The sequence below is a fragment of the Pteronotus mesoamericanus genome, unplaced genomic scaffold (genome assembly GCF_021234165.1).
Source record: "Pteronotus mesoamericanus isolate MK-2021 breed Mesoamerican mustached bat unplaced genomic scaffold, CSHL_Meso_final contig_53, whole genome shotgun sequence".
Classification (NCBI taxonomy): Eukaryota; Metazoa; Chordata; class Mammalia; order Chiroptera; family Mormoopidae; genus Pteronotus; species Pteronotus mesoamericanus.
The window spans coordinates 1,917,784-1,937,965 of record NW_026555195.1 but is presented as its reverse complement, the minus strand read 5'-3'; the positions used below and the strand labels follow the sequence as shown (position 1 = coordinate 1,937,965).

Below are 20,182 nucleotides of genomic sequence, written 5' to 3'. Positions count from 1 at the left end.
TACCAATGGGAGAAGAATTAAAAATCAAAGAACCGAAGTTAAGAAATTATTGGTGAATTAGATAGTATGTGGCCAACATTCAAATATCCATCTTTATATTTCTTTATTCATTCAACAGTTGATCTGTCCATTGTCCATCCATCCATTCATCCATCAGCTATTTATTTAGTCTTTTCTGGCACTATGATAGGAGTTGCAGAAACCATGGTAAACAGGGTTGGTTTATTTCTTGCCACCTGTAACTTTACAGTAAACAAAGAAGATGGACATGCACAAAAAAACTACAATATAATTCTTGCTAGAAAGGAGAAAATAGCACATTACTAAAGCATCTAATGAGAGACATAATCTAGTAAGAGAAAGGAGATGTGGTCGGAAAAAGCCTCCTTGCAGAGGTAGAATTCAGGTTGAAGCCAGATGTATATAAAAGCCTGGGACATCTGGACCTTCTTAGTTTGTCTTCCCAGTCCCTGAGTTCAGGGACAGTGCTGGCTATGTTGAGGAAGAAAGGGAAGTATCCAGGATAGCAGCAAACCTGGCACTTGGTTGAAATGTGTTCCAAAAAGGCTCAAAACAAACCAAACTACTTCTAATCATTCATCAGCACCAGGCCAAAATAATGAGTATGTTAACGAATGATAAATGTGGCTTTCTATAAATCTCTCAGTGCATTCATGGTTACAGCTGGCTGTGGTTACTGGGCTTCTGGTCCCAAGCATGTTTTGAAACGGCAAAACTCATGATGATATTTTGTGGTCCATTGGACTGCTATTTCCTCTCCTGGTCTGCTGGGGACTGAGCTATCCACCAAGCCTGCAGACATTTGTTGTGTAAATGGAAGAATTATTCCATCAACAGTGTAATTGATTTGAATTTTACTTCTTTAGTACTGGTTACCCTAGCTCCAAACCCAGACCTTTGGAACTGACTCAAGATGCTCAATGTGGAGCTGACAACGGTTTCTAAAGATAGGTAACCATATAGCTTTGAAGTGATGTGGCAAATTTATTTATCAGTGCTCTCTCAAACAAGAAATTAATATCTCTGATTCTCATTACTTACCTGCAAGGTGAAGAGATTGCAGTCCCTAAAGATTCTGCCCAGCTCGCCAGCTCATGGCTTCCAGAACTGAGTCACGATAGTGCTGCCCTGAGAAGAACATCTTATCTGAACAGATGCTCCCAAGTCAGTCCAGGCCTAGGGCACAGGTAGAGAGACATCGGTGGCACAGAGAGAGTGTGCAGTGGGAGCTGAGGCAGTGACTTCTGAGCTCCTTGCAGAAAGCAGAGCAGCCAGAATCCCTGGCAGCCTCCCCTAAACGATGGGGCCTGCAGGATCACTTTAGCCAACAGAGCTCAAGAAATGTATTAATAGTCTCAGTGTCCCTTCAATGAAGATGAGCTGTCTTCTAAATTGGGATGAGAGAACATGCTTGAGAATATTCAAAAGGTTGGTCCTGTTGCATGCAGTCTTGGGAGGAAGACCTGATTCCAAGGCTGGGCTCCATCTGTAATCAGTAGACTGTTTCAAAAGGAAAAATCAATGCAGCCAATACTTGGTGTGAGCCATGGAGACACAGCTGCAGCTGCTCTTCCCCAGACCCAGCAGGGCCCCGTCCCTCAGCCAGCTTGTCCCAGCTCCACGGCTGGGCGCTCCATCCGTCTCTTCATTCCATAAGCCAGCACTGAGCCTGCGGGAGGACTGGCCTCTGGCTCCTCCTGCTCTGAACACTCATGCAGGGCGCTGAGAGGGCACTGGGCTGGGAAATAGAAGCCAGGCCTAGCCTTGGCCTTGCTGTGGATAACAGTGATGAATAGTATGGAGTCCAAACTCAATGAGTCACTCAGCACTCACTGCCTCTCTCATCCTCACAATAATCCCTGAGGTATGTACCATTGTCCTCATTTCACCTGTGAGGAAGCAGAACATCAGGAATCTTAAACAACATGCCCATGGTAATGGAGAGAAGCAGGGCTGGGATTCCAACTGGGGCGGTTTAACCTCCGAGTCTGCGCCAGAACACTGTGCTCTACTGCAATCTGAATCAGGCCAATAAAATCACACGTTTAAAAATACAATTTGCTTTTTTTTTTTCCTTTAATTACAGATGGAATACAACGTTGTATGAAAATCAGAAAACACAAACATAACAAGAATAAAACAAGACAAAAATCTCCCCTACTGCCAGAAAAGAGGACTTGATACTTGGGAGATTTGCTTTTATATTTCTGGAAAAATGGCACCCCACTGTCCACACTATATTTTGGCCTGTTATCTAGACCATATTAATAGGCACTGTGTTTGAGGGAGTATGTCGGGGAGCACTTTCTGTTGCTGACATAAAAAACGAGGGGCGGGGATGAGGCAGGAAAGATGTGGGAAGGAGATAATGGGAACTCAAGGAGCACATTGTGACAATATAAGAACAAGGATGGCCACACGAAAAAGAGCAGGAAGAGAAGACTGAGGAGTCGGAGAGATGCAGAGGAGAGAGGACTTGAGCTGGAGTTTATGACACATGACAGAAGATCATCGCTTAGTTGCTGAAATGGATGAGGTTGCTCCGGTGCGCACTGACTTGGGAAGATGGCACCAGTGAGTACCGCTGAATGCGTGACAGCAACAGGCACAATGATACATACAACACTTGGCTATTGCAGACAGCGCGGCTATGAACAGACGTGTGTGTAAGTTCTTTTGAATTGGTGTTTTGGGATTCTTAGGGTGTATTCCCAGCAGTGGAATCACTGGGTCAAAAGGCAGTTCCGTATTTAGTATTTTGAGGAACTCTCTTGCTGTTTTCGACAGTGGCTGCACCAGTCTGCGTTCCCACCAACAGAGCACTAGGGTTGCCTTTTCTCAACGTCTTTGCCAGCACGTATTGTTTGTCGATTTATTAATGATGGCCATTCTGACCAGTGTGAGCGGATATCTCAAGATGAGTGGATCAAAAAAACTGCTACATTTACACAATGGACTACTACGCAGCAGAAAGAAAGGAGAAACTCCTACCCTTGGCGGCAGCGTGGATGAAACTGGAGAATATTACGCTAAGTGAAATAGGCCTGTTGGTGAAAGACAAACACCCTATGATCTCACTTGTAAGAGGAATCTAATGAACAAAATAAACTAACAAGCAAAATAGAACCAGAGGCATGGAAACAGGGAACAGACTGACATCGGCCAGAGAGACAGGGTCGGGGAATGGTGGGGAGAAGGGGAAGGGGCTAGATAAAAAAACAGGTGTGGAGGACTCAAGGCCGTGGACAAGGGTGTGAGGACGGACTATGGGAGCAGGGGCTGGGCTGGGCGGAGGGGGGCGCAGGGGGACAAATTGGGACAACTGTAATAGAATGACAATTAAAATGAAAAACAAAAAAAAATAGCATACTAAAATAAAAAACAGACAGAAAACCAATGTGTCCAACAAAATAAGATAAAAAAGACATAGGGCAAAGTCAAAGGGATATATATATATATATATATATATAGTAGTTAACTTTTTAGTGTGAATTGGGTGAAGGGGGCATGGGTGGTGATTTCAGTTTTTAATTCAAACTCTTCAGTATCGTTTGACTGTGCTACAACCACATAGTCATTTTGTAATTGAAACGGAAATTCAAAAATACCTTCTAAGAGTTAGATGGCCAGAGAGAAAGGTAAAGGTGTTTGAGGGAGGGAGGAAATAGCGGGGCAGGGAAACAACAACACGGAGAAAAAAAAATAAAGCAAAGAGGGAGGAAGTCAGAGAAGGGTTTTCAGCAGGCTATACAGTCCCTCGGCATCCGCTGTGTTGGACGGCTTTGAGTGCACGGGATCTAAAGGATGTTCAGCAGGCTCCAGAAGACCAGGACGGGGAATGTCTTTACCAAGCTTATCTAAACCACTTTTCAGGGAGGAAGCAACAGAAAATTGGTCCAAACAATAATGGCGCAGTCCACCGTGGGATCCCGGGAGGACTATTAGAAGAACTCGAGCGTCTCCCTAGGCTCTCTGGCACACACGAGGGCCGGCACCTGGGTGCCAGATGTGCACGCACACGTATGTGTGCCACTTCTGATCCATCTGGGGCTCAAGACAAAGGCTTGGCTTTTGATCATGGAAAGGAGATAGATTCATTACAAAGTACAGGATAAGAAGTTCCAGAGCTGGAGCGTGAATAGACAAAGGTTCTTCGCTCCTTGCTTTCCTTTCATCTTATCTTCTGGGGCCCCTTCGACATCTGGTGACGACTGCAGTATCTGGATTTTATCCCCACTCAGTTTTGGTAATTTGTTTGGATACTGCTTTCCTGCATATATGGCGTCTTCTGAAGCATCAGAAAGAAGAGAGAATATGGGAAGTACAATAAGTGGCTGATATTTTGCCTTGTTTCTCATTAAATTTAATGTCATTGTTCAGTTCAAATTTTACTCTCATTGTGTGCTGACAGTGGTTTAAAGAACATTATCGGTCTCTGCGATGGCCATGCCGACATTTTGGAGGTTGGGGTGGGAGTGGGAGAAGCTCATGGTGGAAGGGTTTAGCACTCTTGGGCTAAGATTTTGGAAATTCATCTTCTCCATTTTTCATCTTCGGAGATATTCACTTGCAACGTATCTTGTTATGCCGAGAACAAGAACCCAATTTTTTCACAGTAAGAACAGCAAATAGTTTGGTGGTAGTTATTCTAGAAATTAATTCAGGCCCTATTCCACCTGTGTCTAAACTCTGCTGAAACTACTGTTCTTTCCAAACGACTGTGGAAGGAGCAGCAACAGCTCTTTTAATTGAACTTGCTCACATGAGAGCCAAAAGATCACATGTTTCCTAGGCCACTGGTTGTAATTTTTTTTTTTCTTCAGGATCTCAAATATGTAGCCATTTCAACTGAGGTCCTTCTCCATAGGCTTAACATCACAGAGCATGGGAAACAATAGCCAGCGTTGCCTTTTCGGTTTACTGTTTACACAATTGTCCAATTATACAGTAATCTTAACAACGTGTACGGTGGGGCCGCTACGAGTGTCCCAGGGACGGAAGGACTCTGTGCAGTGGAGGGAGGCCCAGTGCTCCTTCCTGTGCGTTCACATCCCCTTTTTCCAGACCATCCCTTTCCTTTGCCCTGTAAATCCACGCGGGTCAGAAAGCATTCTTTCTGCGGGTGGCCTACGTCACCTTAATGCTCTGCAGATTTTTTCTTCAGGACATGTTTTTTTGTTTGCATGTTTTTTTGTAAAATATACCTAACTTAAAAGTTATTGTTTGAACCATTTTCAACTGTGCAGCTCAGTGGCATTAAGTAACTATCACCACCATACAGCTCCATAACTTTTTGCATCTCCAGTTGGAACACGGGCCCCATTAGACACTAACTCCCCACTCTCCTCTCCCCTCCGGACCCTGGTGACCTCTACTCTACGTTCCGTCTCTAAGAATTCGGCTATTTTAGATACCTCATATAGGCGGAATTGTGCAATATTCTCTTTTGGCTTTTTTCATTTAGTACACTCTCCTCAATATTCATTCATGTAGTAGCGTGTACCAGAATTTCATTCCTTTTTAAAGCTAAAAGATATTCCATGGACTGAAACATAAACATTTTGTTTATCCATTCATCTGTTGATGAACATTTGGGTTATTTCTACCTTTTGACTAATGTGAATAATGCTACTATGAACATCCATTTACAAATATCTGTTCGAGTCCCTGTTTTCCTTTCCTTTGGATATATACCTAGAACTGTAATTGCTGGATCATATGTTATTCTATGTTTAAGTTTGCGAGGAACTGCCATACTATTCTCCAGAATGGCCTCATCATTTCACATTTGCCAGCAATGGGAAAGGGTTCCAATTTCTCCACATCCTCGCTGACACTTATTTTCTGGTTTTTAGAGGATAGCCATCTTAATAGGTGTGAAGTAGTATCTCATTGTGCTTTTGATTTGCATTCTCCTAATGATTAGTGATGTTGACCATCTTTTTATGTGCTTATTGGCCATCTGAATATCTTTGGAGAAATATCTACTCATGATTTTTGCCCATTTTTTTTAAATCAAATTTTGTTGTTGAGTTGTGAGAGTTCTTTATATATCCTGAATACTGATCCCTTGTAATTAGCAAATATTTTCTCCCATTCACTTTTTAAATAATGTCCTTTGATTTACAAAAGATTTGCAAATATTTTTTCCCATTCACTTTTTTTTAATAGTGTCCTTCAATGAACAAAAGTTTCTAATTTTGATAAAGTACAACTTATCTATCCTTTTGTTGTCTGTGCTTTTTGTTTCATATCCAAGAAATCATTGCCAAATCTAATGTCATGAAGCTTCCTTCTATGTTTTCTTATATGAATTTTATCAGTTTAGCTTTTGTATTTAGGTTTTTGATCTATTTTGAGTTGATTTTTGTATATGTGTAAGGTAAGGGCCCAATTCATTTTTTTCGATTGAATACTCCAAATACATGTGGATACTCATCTAAGGCTATATTTTTGAGGATACTGTTTAAAACAAAGTTTACTGCTTTCTTGGGCATTTTCTAGGCAATTTATGCCAGTGGTGGCTTGTTTTGCACCCTTCAGATGTCTAGTTTGTGCTCGTTCACACCATGACAGCCGGTGGTTGGCGGAGGACAGAGTCAAGGTCTTAAAGGGCTGTTTTTTCATATGAACCCCATGCAGACATGAGCTCCTCAAGGATCACACTGAATACCCTTACGGGACAAGAGTCCAAGTCTTCTCTATTTTCTCCCACTCTCTTGCAAACATAGAGAATACTGCAGTTATAATTAGTTGCGATTGGTTTAACTGACCTGGGTTGTTTGTTTTTTTTTTACGATTGTATTTATTTACTTTTAGAGACAGGGAAAGAGAGGGAGAGAAACATCAATGTGTGAGAGCTACATCGATTGGTTGCCTCTCGCACACCCCCAACTGACGACCCTGGCGTGTGCCCTGACCAGGAACTGAACTGGCGACCTTTTGGCTGGCGGGCCAGCACTCAATCCACTGAGCCACATCAGCCAGGGCATGGGCTTTTTAAATGGAACTCGGTGAGTTATAAGTGGACAGACCAAAGCTTCCATAGCCTTCCTCATCGACTGACCTCACAACAAGTGTTGCTCTTGATTGAGATGGTCAGTTCATGTCTGTCTTCCCCTGCAGCGTGGGTTCGTTACATCCCTAGTGCTAGGCACTGTGCACACGGACATTTATTAAACTAAACTGAACCAACAGCACTATCTCTTTCTTTCTTTTAAGCCATGTTAATTTGCAAAGACAAAAGATAAGCAGTAAAATCTTGTTTTAATTACAATACCATCTTAACTGCCCTGCTAGCTCCATACAATGAAGGATAATGATGATGTTGCTCTGAATAACATTTATTAGATTTTCATAGACTTTCAACCTTGAACATTTGTGTCTTCATTAGGAAAGGAAAGAAGCCAACCATGGCAAATTGGAACTCGCATCTATTACTCAAAGAAAATGGAATCTTTCAGGATCAAAGTCTTAAATTAAGCAGCCAAATAGTGACTTAAAAAAATTCCGTAATGAAATAACCCTATATATAGAAATGCTATTACACTGTAACATTCTTACCACAGTTCTATGTGAATAAAAGCTGCTATATGTTTTCAGATAGAACAGATGCAACATTTTCACATTGTTTACATTTTCTCTAAATGACGAATATATGAATATGTCTACACTTTTATTTTTTGCATCGTGAACTTTGACTCAGGGCCACTAAACTAATCTCTTTGAGGAATGTCCTAAAACCAGGCTTCTGTGAAGATCATGTTTTAGCTTTACTTTTCAGAAATCACAACTTGCTCTTTGGTCAGCTCCCCTCCATAGAATTATTTTCTTTTCCTCAAGAAATATCACATTTCATGTCAGGTTACTAGAGAGACCAGAAGCCCGAGCAGGTGGCTGGGTGGGGGACATCCCCTTTCTGATAGCCTTCCCAGCCCTCCCCCACTGCCCCTTGCCTAGGTTCGATGGGGCCCCACTGAGAAGCAAGAAATGTGAAGCACAAATGTTCATGTATTCCACAGAGAGTGAAATCTAATGTATCAGCAAAGGCTGCGGCAGGGTGCTATCCCACTGAGCTGCTTCTCTTTCACTCACCTCCCTCCCCATTACTCCCGAAGGCTGAGTTATATGTTAATTGAAGGATAATTTGAAGGATAGAAAAAAAGGTGTGATCTGATGTTATCTCAGCCTGGAACAGGATTTGCTTTTCCACCTAGACAGAAAAGCCTGTCCTAGTGGCTGTCTCTGTGAGTCCGGGGCTAGCAAAATCCTGCTTTTTCTTCAGTTTCCCCCGGGCGTGACCACACCCCCCAATTTAAGGAGGCAGCTCTATTAGGAAAATTATGGTCTTTGCATCCTCTAGCCACTGAGCCTTGGATTCCCGCAGGTAGTTGGAAAGAGACCACGGACGTTGAGGGAAGCTCACTCAGGACCGATTCATCACTCAGTCTCTCCAGCAAAGTAGTAGGTAAGGTGTCAGTTTTTGCTGAAAACTTTGCTGTCCGTTTTCCTTTTCTTTTTTAAGAAAAGTCTGTGAAATTAAATGGTAAATTGAGGGGGACTTTCAGGATACCAAGTGGGTTTTCTCTTTTCACATTTTTCTGTGTTTTCCATTCAAGTGCTCAGCAACAATTTTCAAAAATACTTTCTTATCTTGTGCAAAGAGACTACAATCAAGACTATGCTTCACTCCTTTTCCTGGTGTATAAAAGCAAAGTCATGCACGTTTTAGATACTCATAGATTACATGTCAGAAACTCTGAATTTTCTTCGCCTATTGGAGCACTTCCAAAGAACTAAAGCTGTAGTTAAATGCAGAAATTTTTTCATTTTTCCCTCTTTCACTCCTAGTGAGCCTATTGTTTTACATTTTTTTGTTTTTTTCCTAGCAGCTTAATGAGTTGCTTTTATAGAGAGGAAATTGCTGCAGGTTTGAATATTACAAGCCAAGCTAGCCTTTTTGGTGATTTTCCCTGACTTGTGACTCACAGGTTTCCAAGGTTCCCTCTGCCTTTTGGACTGCAGTTGAGGACGGGGTCTCTGAGTTGGGGGGCATCTCTCCCCTCCACGGCAGAGCTGGACTTGAGGGGCACTGCCACGGAAAAGCAGGGGGTGCCGATGGCCATCCCCCAACGTTTGGTGACTTTATCCGGCAATTCCACTTTGTGGCATCTCATCTACTGTTAAAATGCCTCTGCTACCTCCTTTTAAAGTAGCATTTTATGTGGGCGAACTGTTGAAAAAGTTGCTGGGTTACGGATACGGAGATCAAGGCATTCGATTGTAGGTTATCCTTATTATCTTTTGGGTAAGTTTTTTTTTTTTTTAATCTCAAGGCCATTTTCTTCCTACTTCATACCACTACTGTGCAACTGAAAAGATAGATATTTGTTAAGCAACAGTAAATACAGATGCTAAAATGATAACTCTGGCAGCCCCATTTGATTTGTAAAATGACTGACACTTCGACTCTTTCATCAGCTGCGGTTCTGGATTGCATCGCTTCTCCTTTTATCTAAACAGAAAACCCTTTTGCTTCTGCAGGCGTGGGCTCCTTAGGCATGGAGGGGTGCTGGGTGGCCACCACGCTCTATGCAGAGTCTTACTTACCTGTTGTTACCGAATGGAGGGAAGGGAGAGCTAATGAGTTAATGTCTTCAAAGTGCTTTGAAGATGAAAAGACCTTTTCATGTGTTCAGCATTGTAGTTATTAATATTAATATTTGAAGAAGCATGCTGCTTCTAATTGTAAATCAACAACGTCCATCCTTGCCAACTCAGGAGTGAAAAAACAAACAGTGGAGGCAGCCACGCAGGCTCTTCCGTCCTGGTTCCGCTGCTGGGGATGTGGGAAGGGAGAGTCTGATTACAGAGAGGGCATCTTTGTCTCCGGGCTCCGTGCACCGAGGTGCGAGCTGGTAGTGGTGCCAGGAAGTCCGGGAGTGGAGCTTGGGGGGGTGAGGGGGGGGAGCAGGGTGCGATCTTTCAATATCTGGTATCTGGGACCTTGGAGAATTGGTTGAGGGCATGGTCCTGGGCCAATTACCTGCCTCAGAGTATACTGGAGTTCAAAGGCGGCAGAGTCAGAACTGGCACTGGCGTTGGAGTTAGGAAAGTGCATCGATGTGTACTTGGGTTCCATTAGAGCTTGGCTTTGTAAGTGAGAACAAGTTACTTAACTTGATTGGGCCTTATTTTCTTCATCTCTAAACTGTGAATAATGATTTACGCCCCACCTATTTCACACAGATGACAGAATAGAAATAAATAGCATAGAGCTTAGAATAATAAAAGTACCTACAAGGGGGAGAGAGTATGAAGCAACACTGTAACTAACAATTTGGGTATGTGGCAGACCCAGGCAGAAATCAAGCACATGCTCAGAAACAGATACTCAGCTCTGGCCTTTCTCTCCTGGCCGCGCACCAGGACAATGGTTGAATTTCTTTCTGACCATTCAAGTTCTGCTATACCTCACAGTTTCATCTATTGTTGTGCAGGTCTGTTTGCCATGACGACTCTCCTTTCCTAATTACCACTCAGAATTCCCATTTCTGCATCAAACAGCAGATTGAAGGGTTTCACCCCTGAGGCTGGGGTGTCTGTCCCCCCTTTCTCCCTCCCTCTCTCCCTTTTTCCTCCCTCTGTCTCTCTCCTTTATGAAAATTAAACTAAAACGTCTAGTCTTTGAGCAAAATAAATGTGTTGTACAGCAACTGAGTGCCATTTGAGGCAAATCTTGTGAGTTTCTTTAATCCCGGGGAAATTTAGATATGGACAACTCATTTTTTGCCTCTTTATTCCCTTTATTCTTGCTTTACTGGAAATGTAGCTTTAGAGAGTTCATTTTTAAAATCTAGAGGACTGGTTGGATATAATACCTTGTTTCCTCCACGTGACCTGAGGAAGGAGAACCATCCCTTCTGTTTACTGAGCACTTGGTATGTTGCTTGTTCCAGGGCCCATGTGAGGTGCTTTGCACAGGCACAGGTCCTTTAATCTACAATGAAGCCTTCGAGGTGGGCACTCTGGCCATCCCCTTGACAAAGGAGGACCCTGAGGCCTGGTGTTAGGACCAGTTTAGTGGGGGGACCCGATTAGAATGAAAGGAATGTGAGTCCAGCGCTCCTCGCTGGAGTTGTACCTCCCAGGGACCTGAGTAGCTTTGCGACACAAGTTTAGGCTGGATTTTGCAGTTCAGACCTCTGATTTACTTTTATCTGGGAGAATACTGTGGATTAGGCCTATTTTCCAAATAACCTGCAGGTTAGTTGTACACTACGGATTAATTTATCACTGTTTAGGAAGACATTGACTCTGAAGAAAGCATACAAGGTCTAGTCCACTTGATGAGTAAATCCCTTAATCCCTCTTGTGACAAATGTAGTTGAATTTCTACTTAGCGCTTAGCCTTGTGTTGGGTGCTGTGATGAATATGTAAGGAGCAATATGTAAATTCCATTTTTACAAAATTAACTATTTTGGGAGGCAGAATTTTATCTGAAAGAGGTTAAAAATAAAAGATAATATAATTGCTAAGTGATGTGATACAGCCTGTGAGTGCTTTGATGGAAAAAACTGGTACCTAGAGCAGCAAGGGAAGGAGGTTTGGGGTTAGTGCTGACGCTCAAAGAGGAGGGTAGATCTGACATTTCAGTTGACTAGGTGCCGTGCTGTTTCCAGAACTTTGACTCAGTTTAGGTGGTATTTATGAGAATAAAAGTCAAGCAGCAAACTTTTAGTGCTGATGTCAAGAAAATATTCTCAATGGGGGAAATAAAATCATTATTTTCAAGAGTTACAGAAAAGTAAAAAAACCCCCCAAACCCAGAATTTTAATCTCTTTAACATGTAAAGCATTCTTTTAACTTTGCATTTTGCAGTAATTTCAGATATACAGCAAGTTGCAAAACACAGTACAAAGTTTTCAAAAGCGTGAAGTCCTTTAAAATTGTGAAAAAGTCTAGTGCAAATTACTCTCAATTATCTTTGGTGCCTCAGGTAGTCCTTACTCCAAAAGGGTTTCTGTCCATGGGGGAGGGGGCGGGGGAGGGGCTAAAGGCCGCAATGCCGGTTTCCTGAGGCTGAAGCGCTGAAACCACAGCTTCTTACGAAAGGCAAGGACCCACTTCAGCCGTGGCCGTGGGGCTGGAGAGGCGTGGACAGGCCCTGACCTGTGCACCTCGCTGGCTGGCCTTGGGTTGCCGCTACGATAAAAATCAAACTCCTGCTCAGCAGGTGGCACGGAAGCCTTCTCGCCAGCTCCTCTGGGCTCTGCCTTCTAGACACTTGCCTCCTTATAATTGCTCATGACTTTAACCAAGTTAGGCCAGTCACTGCCTTGCTACTCAATGCGTTCCTCTAACCAGCAGCGTCTAGCCAGCATCATGTCGGGTTCTGTTAGAAATGCGCAGAGTCTGGCGGGACCGCGGCAGGACCTTGGCTGAGTGAGGCTCTTCTGCATTTAACACACTGCCCAGGTGGGCCTTGCGCATATCAGCTGGGGAAAGCATGCTCTAAAAAAAAAACCCCAAACCTGAACAAACAAAACCTCTTGCAATATTTTCCCCAGCAGCTCGGTACTTCCTTATATTTATATATATCGAGTTGCTAAAGTGTTACTCCACAAACGATTGGCATTTATATAAAAAAAGATGTTGGTTGAACTCAGGAAACTGCAATAGCTCCCCATTTGTGCTAGGCAACCTTCCAGTGAGTTTGTTTCCCGCTGTAAGAAAAGTGCTTACTTCTTGGTTTTACGCATAACAATGATACAAACAGACTACCATTCAACAGAAATCGTGGCTTTTTTCTCCTGTGAAATTCTTGACTAATGCTCTTCAATCTATGATTATGGAAGGGAATCCTGTCTTTTGATTTAAATGTTAAGTCCTTTAGAGAAAGAGATAAGGGATTTAGGCCACCTGGGTTCTAGCTCAATTACCTAGATAAATAACCTCTGCCACCTTGGGCGGTAAAAACGATGATTAATAAAGAGCGTTATTATTATTAATTAGTGAATGCTCACTAATGCCCGGCCCTGGGATCAAAAGAGCAATAACAATAACCATTATTTGCTGACCACTTTACCATCTGTGAAGCACTCTGCCAAGCACTTTTATTTTATATGACCCTTCTCAATCCCAGAGGGGTTGGTATTATTATCTCCCTTTAGAGGTGAGGAAACCATGACTTGGTGATATTAAGAATTTGCCCGTGACCCATACACTCAGTCAGGAGCTCCAGGTTGACCCAGAATCTGTAACTACAACGTGCTTTATCACCCTGCTGAACACTTAACCTGTCTGGGCTCGGCTTATTCAAATAAACAAGGGGCAGATTTGATGAGTATTTTCCACTTCCCAAGTTCACTGAATTTGCAAAATCCCTCTCTATTTAAGAATGCCAGCAAGTTGTTTAACATTATACTGAGAAATCCAAACCTTATAATTTGGGCAATGAAACAAATGAAACTTCACCGTGAAAATCACAATCAGACACAGTCTAAGAAGCTGTGTGATGGATTCGAGAGCTCGAAGGCAGCTGGTGTCCTTTAGTCCAATTTTTAAAGGGCATTGTTCAAAGGCTCCAGTCCCTGCTTATTGTTCTCTCTCTCTCTCTATTTATGGTATCTCTCAGTGTTCTTTTTTTGTGAGGTTCTTAATAGCCTATATCTAAATTCTAGATTATATCTGACATGCTTCACACTCTATGAATCTAACAGTAATTATTTAAAATTTCAAGCTCTTCAGGGATTTCTTTGGCAGCAACCATTGGGTTAGAGTTGACCTCTTTAGACCTGCATCCCCTTTTGGGGTTTGATTTGGCCCAGAATCTCATATGTCATGACCTGGGCTATACCCGTCCTTGTGAAGCAGAGTACTTAACATTTTTCCTCTGCTTCTAGTTTCTTTTTCTTTTTTTTTAAAAAAATCCTACTTTATTCAGATATTTATGGGGTACCTGCTATGTGCATGGCACTGGGTACATCTGAAGGCCAACTATAACTCTTTGCTGAATGTCATGATTAAATATAGGATTTGAGGAACAGCATTTGAAGTCAAGTTACGAGGAGGAAATGTAAACTAGCCTATGAGGCACTCCTCATTTCCTAGTTGTGATGGTAGAGCAGACTAGACTCCATTTATATTCCGTCTCCCCTTTGGGAGATGTTAGTGACTTACCCCTTGAGGAAGGGTGAGACAATACACCGTGGTGATATAATGAGAACACAAGTCCATTTTTACTGTTCCAGGAAAGATCAGTTGAGTATGTCAATTCATACAGAACTTGAAAGTGTTATGCTTAATTAGAAGATGGGGGCTGTTTAGAGAAACAGGAGATGGATATGAGTCATTTTCTGGCCTCTATTCAAGTGGCGGTGGGGGATTAATTACCAGCAAGTTGGGGAGAAACAAGAGTGAGATGTTCACTGTACTGTGAGTTGCTGCTTTGTGAATTTAGTGTATTTAGTGTAAGACCTAGAAGCCAATAGCACCTAAATGAGAGCATCACCTTTATCGGTCAGTGCTGGCTACTTAAAATAAGAGGGAATGTTTACTACTGTACTACTGGAATACTCAGTCAAGAAAATGAGGTTCTTGTAGGTGTAGGAGTGAGTCAGAGAATTCATTTTCATTGCCTCCAAGCTATTTTTCTTTTCTATTTATTGTAACCACCAAGTTTCCTTGGGGGAGAGAGGAATGTTCAGGGTACCTAAATTTGATGCTAATCTGATTTAATGCTTAAATTTGAGTTTTTGAAGAATTGGAATTGGTAGATTTTGTTGCACTGCCAGATCAAGGGAGAGGTCTACTGAAATGATCTGAAACATATAAATGGACTACTCATGAGAATTAGGAAGAAAATAATTAATAAGAATAGACAAACACTTCAATCTGGTACATCCATTAGGTAGAGAAAAATAGGATCCTGCTTTCAGTTAACATGAAAGGAATCTAACCTTGGGTTGCATGTGGACAAAGGCCATCACAAGTAATGACACCTTTTGTTTTGGATCCCGGATGGTTTTTCACTGTCTTAGATATCCTCAGGTCCTGAGGCATAACTCTTGTACACAATAACTCTGTTCCATGTATGGACTCTTTCACCTGGTCAGCAACCTTTAGTGTTGGTGTTTACTGAGTTCCCTCTAAAAAGACAATCCCTACTTTCAAGCAATTCATAACTCAGGAGCAGACACGGACATATATGCAGGAAGTACAATGAACTTAGGTAGGCACGTTGTGAGGGTAACCACCAAGGAGAGAGGCCAAGGATACTCATCTGGCTGCCCCAGAGGTTCAAGGAAAGCTTCTAGAAGGAGCCGATCCTCAGTCTTGTAGCCCACAGGAAGGCAATTCCTCCACCCGAAGCACAGCAGGGCCAACCGCTGACCACTGAGAACTGCAGTGGAAGAGTTAGTCGCTGTTTTGCAGGGCACTGTGTGAGGAGAATAGGAAGAAAGTCATCATCCTTGATGCCTTACAGTGGGGGTCAGGGTGCAGTTAAAGACATTAGGGAAACAAGTATATGGAAATGCTGGTCAGGCAAGTTTTCACTGGGGAGCTCTGGAACTTGAGACTTACGGTAAGGGGCTTCTGTACCAGATCTTCCTGGACAGCAGACACTTTGCTTCTGAAAGGGTCCCTGTCCTTTGGTTCCATCATGGGGACCTGCAAGGCTTTGGTTCCCGGTGTAGCTGGAGGTCAAATTTCCCTCCTCTGCACATGCCGTGGCTGCATGACTTGAGGTTTTGGTTTGTTATCTCCAAAAGGAAGCTCAGGATCTTGTTGAACACGAGATGGGATCATTTTGAACTGGTTCTGCAGGTATAGTTTGAGTTTTGAAAAACAGATTGATATGGCATTTATTTGGAAAGAACTTAAGACTATCTGTTGCACAGTAAAGACGTTGCCTCGATGACGTGTGGCAGTATTGTCTTCAGTGTGGCAAAGGTGCTGGCTTGGGGAGCAAGTTTCCTTTAGACAATTAGTATTTTTGAAAGCCAAATTCTTTTTCTTCTGCATTCCAGGCCAAAAGGATATCCTTTTTGTGTAAATTGATGACAATCTTAACTTGTTAATATTAGGAGAAAGGCTAATTGCAAATCTACTTATATTTTTACATTGCTTTCAAAGAAGAAAAAAAGTTATCTACATTTTCTGTCACAGCATTATTGCACTTTTGCAGTCCCCTTGTGGGACTTTCCTACCCAGGATACACTGGAGCCATGACTTTTGACCTATAAAGCTAACATGAAGACTAAAGGGTATGGTCAAGTTGAAAACCAGACGCCTTTGTTGGAGGCAGTATAGTTTTGGCTTTTCTGTTATGGAAGGCAGTGTGTCGATATGCATTGAAAGGTAGGATGTGCACATTCTTTGTCCCAACGATACCAATTTTAGTCATTTAATGAGAATAGGAAATATTTTAGGAGCTTTTTCTTCAAGATTTTATTTTTTGTTTTTTTAGAGAGAGGGTAAGGGTGAGCAAAAGAAAGGGAAACATCGATGTGCTAGAAAAACATTGATTGGCTGCCTCTCTCCTGCCCCATCTGAGGACCTGGCCTGCTACCTAGGCATGTCCCCTGACTGGGAATTGAATTGGTGACGCTTTGGTCCACAGGTGGGCAGCACTCAGTCTATGAGCTGCACCAGCCAGGGCAGGAACTTTTCTAATGGCAAGGAACTGGGCACTAATTAATTTTACAATAAGAGGCTCATTAAGAAAAGAATAATACATACATACAATACTCAGCAATCATACACTGGGATGTACAACTATAGTTATTGACAAAGAAAAGTGTCCACAGTATTATGTCAAACACTAGTGAAAAAATCAGATTACAAAACAGCGTGCAGGAAATAAACCTGTGAATGTAAAATTATGATCATGGTGCATGCTATATCTATGTTTGTATAGATGAATTAAAAAATAGCCAGAAGAGTGCTAAACAAAATATTAGTACAATTATCTCTAGATGGTGGCATTTCAGGTGATTTTTGGTATTTGTTTTAAAATTTTCTGTGTTTTTATTGTAATTTTTCAATAAATATATATTATTTTGGCAAAAGCAATTATTTTTAAAAGAAAAACATTATAGTTTACTGAGTATAGTTTACTAAAGGCAGAGTCTGTCCGTGAAGAGCACATAATCCAAAATGAAGGACGCTTACTGATATCCCCGCTACCTTCTGGACCCGCAGCCCCGCGGGGCAGAGTGGGTGGAGCCGGAGGCCGCCCCCTTGCGGGACCTTCTCTCTGGGGCTTCCTGCCAGCTGCTCTTCATTCTGGGCATCACACCGATGGCCCCTGAAGAGCCCCGATAAAGGAATCATCAGCCGGCAGGCAGATTCTGGCCCCGCGGCGGGTGGAATGCTCTAGAAGCTGTGGGTCGCATGCATGATGAAGAATAGAGCTCTCTCCAGAGTCCCACAGAAAACTACTTCAAAGTGCTTTACTGAATGGGAGACGACCACACACACCACATTGTTACTGTGTTTGTCCTCCGCACGGGTTGCCCATTTCTGTCCCCAAACTCCAGGATGGGGAGGGCAGAGAGCGCAGACCTGGATAGAGAGCGCAGACCTGGAATCGGGCCTCCGCTTGGCCAGCCGGCAGCCTTGCCAGTCTTTCTCGGTGCCTCTAAAAACGGGCCTAAACGAGTCAAAGGGTGTGTGCAAGTGTTTTAATCTGCACTCTTATATTCAGTAGTATTTTGTGTGCCCGCAGCTTATTAACACTGGACCAGGATCTCAGGACAGAGGGTGAAGAAAGATTAACTAAATCCTTGCTCTGGTGGGGCTTCAATTCTAGTGGGGTGGGGGTCGGGGGGACAATAGCCAAGCAGCCAAGTGTCAGAGCAGGGAGTAGGGTGCTGCTGTTCACATGGCGTGGTGGCGAAGGCTACTTTGATAAGTGACTTTAAATAGACAGTGAATCAAGGGAAGCAGTTTTCACTTAGAAACGAACGGATCACAAAAACCTATTATTTCAAGTGGATCTTTATCCAGACCCGCAATCTATTTAGATTCTCCGATCTGAAAATCAAATGTTATTTACATCAGACCCACCTTTTCAATTTTCAATCTTATGAAACTCAATCATTCATTTGCTCATTTAAAAAATGAAAATTTTAAAAAAGATTTTATTTCTTTATTTTTAGAGAGAGATGAAGGGAGGGAGAAGGAGAGGGAAGAGAAACATCGATGTGAGAGAGAAACATTGATTGGTTGCCCCTTGCACGGCCCCGACCGGGGACTGAACCTGCAGCCCAGGCCTGTGCCCTGCCTGGGACTCAGACCAGCGATCTCGCATTCTGTGGGACAACGCCTAATCAACTGAGCCACACCGGCCAGAGTTAAAAAGATAAATTTTATTATGCTTCATTGTCTATCTGAAATTCCGGAGATAAAAAAATGGAAAAGGCATGGTGTTGACCTTCAAAGAGCTCAGAGTTTAGTGAGAGAGGCAAACAGAAACAGAGTTTATAAAACAAGATGTTAGGCACAGTGATTGCGATGCACTTGGGGGAATGCAGAGAAGGGACAGTAAGTCCCGGCAGGGGTGAGGGTGCTTCCGGAAGAGTTCCTGGCAGCAAAAGCTCTTGAGGTCAGCCTGAAACCATGAGGAGACGGGTTAGTTGCCCCTGAGGAGGAGCAGGGCTGCCGGCCTCTCTGTCCGAGGGGAATCCCTGGGAAGGGCAGGGGAGTAAGGAAGAACATGGGGTACTTAAAGGAACAACAGAGCGTTCCAGGAGTGGAGTTTGCCCTGGTGCGTGGTGAGAGCAAGGTGGCGACACAGATCCTGGAGGCCACAACAGGCCAGCCAAGAGCTTCCAGAACACAAAGCCACTTCAGATACGTTTATTCTGCTGCTCGAGCCTTGCTGGTCCCATGCAAGAAAAATAAACTCAGCTCTTCGTGCCTCTATTACCAAGTGTTCCAATCATATCTACTTTGAGACAAGGCTATGGAGGCTTCTGGGCTGGAGAGTGAGCCTTAAATCACACAGTTGTCTTGTATTTAGGTAATAAACATTTAGAATGCCAAGACAAAAATGTTGGTCCAGCTGATGTTCAAATAGCTGTCACGTAGGAGGGAATTCTCTTTGGCTAACAAGTCCAAAAAAGAAAAAAATCACCCAAACACTCCTTTTGCTTTTTCTGAAAGGGTTTACGTCTATAGCAGCTGCTCCGTGTCACAATCTACAAGTGGGAAGAGGGCGGGTTCTTTTTTTCTTTCTCCAAAAAATAATAGAGCAGTAATCCATTTCTGTCCCAGAGTTATTTCCTGAGATGTGAGCCCTGGCAACTCCCTCCTTCCAGCTTCCTCTCTGCGCGAAGGGCTTTTCCCCAAGGGAAGCGTCCTTCACAGAACACCCGGCTTCAAGATCACAGCCGGCACAGAAAGCACCGTATGTGGGGCTGCAGGTTTCCTGCCTCGCTCTGTCAACTGGAAAGAGAAAACGTCTTTCCAGGGGACCTTTCCCCAAAACTCCTTGGAGTGTGGCTGTGAGGGGGAGGCTTTCAGGCTGGGGCTGAAACTCCTGTTGCCTCTGAGCTGGGCTTCAGGATAAGCTGCCAATTCCAAAAGTCCTTTCTCCTCCAGCTATGGAAGTAGAGCAGGGGTTCAGAGGGTCAAGGTCTTTAACAGCCTGTGGGAATCTAGGAGTGGCTCCCTGGGCCTGCTGCTCATGCCTCGCACTGCGCCTTCATCTGTGACTTCCTCTTCCCCACATGAGCAGAACCAACTGACTGTTATTTTTCCCCATATTGTTGGTAAGTTATTCACCACATTATATTGTGCTTGTATGGGAGTCTGTCTTCTCCGGTGCCTGAAGATACAGGCTCAGTCTTTCTCGGTTTTATCCTGAGTCTGATAGAATGTAAAGTCTGTAGGAGGGCGTGGATCTTTGTCAGTGTGACGCCAGTGCCCAGAACAGTGCCTGGCCCATAGCAGGCACGTAGTAATTATTTACGGAACGAATATACAAGTTACCAACAAAGGGAGCCATCAGTGTGCTCGGGGAGTGACAGAGGCCGGCCGAGGCCTGTGATGACTCAGGGGTGTGTGGGGCGCAGGGAGTGGCGGCCCCGGGGAGCGTGCTGGGCGGCTGGGAGGAGGCAGCCCTCTGCAGTCCCTGCGCGGGTCCCGAAGGC

General features: G+C 43.4%; 1 protein-coding gene across 1 annotated transcript in view; it reads left to right on the top strand.

Annotated features, from left to right (window-relative positions):
- Window positions 1-8,447: 8,447 nt before the first annotated feature.
- Window positions 8,448-20,182, top strand: part of ETS1 (ETS proto-oncogene 1, transcription factor) — a 123,847-nt gene continuing 112,112 nt past the window's right edge. The window contains exon 1 of the mRNA XM_054579444.1: window positions 8,448-8,488. The gene's annotated coding sequence lies outside the window, so the exon portion shown is untranslated. The remainder of the gene's footprint in view (window positions 8,489-20,182) is intronic.